Consider the following 2,897-nt stretch of genomic DNA (forward strand, 5'->3'; position numbering starts at 1 on the left):
CTGCCCGCCGCGCTCGGCGGCCGGAGAGCGGCCGCCCCGGAAACACCTCGGGAAATGAGAAAGGGGGGTCGCCGTCCCGCACGTCGGCCGCCTTGGCGCTGCTTTTTGCCGTTAGGCGGCGGGGGTTGCTCTTCCCGCCTCGTGGCTGCTGGGGCTCTGATTGTGCTCCCAGGCGAGGGTGCCCTGTCTCAAGTCGAAGGCTTTGCTGCCTCGCCTTCCCCTAGGCAGGGCTTTAGCTCTGCTTTAGGATCATAGGGATAGGATTTGCTATGGATGGCAACTCCAAAATGGTCGTAATCCCTTGCTGAGGGCTCTGGCCTTTAGTCCCAAGCTGGCACTGGACCTGACATCCCAGCCCCTGAAATATTTCTCCTGATTTTGTTTCAGCTATGCAGTGGTCACACTCACGTTACCCCTAAAGCTATTCCAAGCCGCAAATCTTCTGATACCACCATAAAGAGTAGATTGCATAACTTGCGTCCTTTAGAAAAGGATATCGATCACAAAATTCCACTTGTGTTATTTTGGAGATCATAATACCTACTAGATGCTCTTTACCAGAGCGATACTTGCAACGTTGTTTACAGACCCGTTATCTCACCTAACACAGCTTTGGACAAAATACAAATAACGATGTTTCACAGAGTGAACACCACCTCACAAATACCTCAGAAATGAATCCTCAAGTCACTGCTTGAACAGACCTGTCCAGGACAGAAAACCATTTCCCGTGCACCGCAGCAGAAGGGCCCCCCTGACTGAGCATGATGGAGGGGCTCACACCACCCGGGGTGACAGGACTCCAGTTCTCACAGTATTTTTGATTTGAGTCAGGCTACAGGAGGAATTCTCCATGCACTTTCTGGAAAGCCAGTTAATCCTTTATATGTTGTCACCTAGCTCAGGGATCTGTTGACTTACTTTTCTAGGAGGGATCAGCCAGAAGGCGGCACTAGAGAACAAGTCTGGACACCTCGGGGCTGTCACTTGTCACCAGGGTATAGAAACCTTAAATCCAGCCTTCATCACATCTCTTTTATACTGCTGGTAAGTGTGTCTTTCAACAAGTGTTTAGCTTGCCATAGTGTGGGTTTTCGTTTACACAGCAGGAGTACATACAGAAAACGTTACGATGGTCTCACAGGCGTGTGCCAACAAGCAAGAGATGTCTCGTGGTGTTAGCTGCAGTGCTATGGAAAAGCAAAACATTGTGTTGAAAATCTTTTTATAGACATGAAAAATGCAGTCTGAATTTAGTCCATTAGCACTATATATGAGTTTTCATTATGATTACAACTTCCATCTTTAAAATAATCAGGTCTAATGTTGCTGTTTTTCACAGAATTCACCAAAAGTACATTTAAGAGAGACATTTGATGTCTTATGTCAGCAAGTCAAAACACATTTCACACCTGTAAAGTACCTGGTTTCTTTTCCTTTACCCCACTTTATAAGATAGTAATTTATAGATTTTTGCTAACTAAATAATCTAATATATTCTATTAAAAAGCACACTGATTTCCACTGTTTAAAATTCTTTTTTTATTTACTCAATACTGCTACACAGTAACGTACGTGCTGATAGGAAAATGTGTTTGAACCTAAGGCAACACCACAGCATGTTGTAACACAGTCGACATAATAGCATGTTTTAACAAGTTCTTGAATATGGTAAAGCTAATTCTACAGCCAAGTTCTCCCCAACACCTTTCTACGTGTAGTTGGGGTTTGCCCATACAAGTAAGAGCAAAAGATTTTATGACACAATTTCTTCATTTAAGAGAAACAATAAAAGGGACATGCTCTGAATCTAGTTTGGAGAGCAGCAAGTATACTCAGCATTAATTTGCACACTTGGATCGCAAGATTTGACATCAGTGGACTTACTCCCTTCATCTTGTAAACTTTCTGGCATGATCCATCTTGACTAAAACAAATGGAGCAATTCTGAAAAAGGCACTTAGAAGAGCACCGTGTTACTAATATTGTTCCGTTTAGTGTTGTTGGAGTGTATCAGCTTTGGTATTAACTTCTCTGATGGCACAATATAGAAGACACAGAGCTGCACTCATTTCTCCTAGAACCTTTTACATGTCTGATCACTTAGATGCACTGCAAATTAGAGATGATGTTTGAGCCTTTCATGTACCCAATACCTACCAACGTTGCTGTACCACTAAGTACTTGATACAATTAAGCTTTCAGGGCAATGAATCAGTAATATTTGGCAAGGCTATATGAAGACTGGCATCTTTCTCATTTTGGCTTCGTGACCTTCCTGTTTCCCAGAGTGGCCAAGGGAAACTGCTCCAGTTCACCAGACGCTGGCAAAATGGAGCAGTAGGTTAAAGTTCCTTAACTGAATCCTCCACCTTGACACAGTTAGGGGGCAGAGTGGGACTGTGGCAGGACAGACCATCCTGCTTGTGTAAGATCTCTATGTCACAGCCTGCCTCACCGACCGACTGGAAACAGGCAGAGAACTACCCTCTCCCCTCCCTTCTTCCACGTTTTTTAATTCCAGCATGACTATAACCAGTACGTCAGCACGTACCTGCCATCCCCGAGGTACGATGCTTTTAGTAACACCACGAACTGCACGGAAAACTCGGCCATCAGCAATAAATGAGATCTTAACTTAAAATGTCCCAATCAATAGTTTTCTCTAGGGGGAAAAAAAAAAAAAGTTTTTATAAGGCGAGGTGTCTCGCCTTCCCACACCAAATCTCACAGCGGGCAGTTTAACACCCCATACAAACGCTGGATGTCCCACAACATGTGACAGACCTCGGAGCCCGCTTCGAGTGGCCTGGCCTCGGTAACAAAGCGCCCGGAAACGAAACGAGAAGTCAGGGCAGGCGGGGCGCCAGGCTCTCGGGGGGCGGTCTCGGCCCTGC

General features: G+C 45.2%; 1 long non-coding RNA gene across 1 annotated transcript; it reads right to left on the bottom strand.

The window, feature by feature from the left end:
- Positions 1-6: 6 nt before the first annotated feature.
- Positions 7-2,891, bottom strand: LOC113484067. The gene is made up of 3 exons (XR_003399149.1): positions 2,788-2,891; positions 2,555-2,663; positions 7-1,190 (listed from the first exon to the last, which is right to left on the bottom strand). It is a non-coding gene; the product is annotated as an uncharacterized LOC113484067 (long non-coding RNA).
- Between the last annotated feature and the right edge of the window lie 6 nt (positions 2,892-2,897).

The sequence above is a fragment of the Athene cunicularia genome (assembly GCF_003259725.1).
Source record: "Athene cunicularia isolate RWA chromosome 10 unlocalized genomic scaffold, athCun1 chr10_part1, whole genome shotgun sequence".
In the NCBI taxonomy this organism is placed as follows: domain Eukaryota; kingdom Metazoa; phylum Chordata; class Aves; order Strigiformes; family Strigidae; genus Athene; species Athene cunicularia.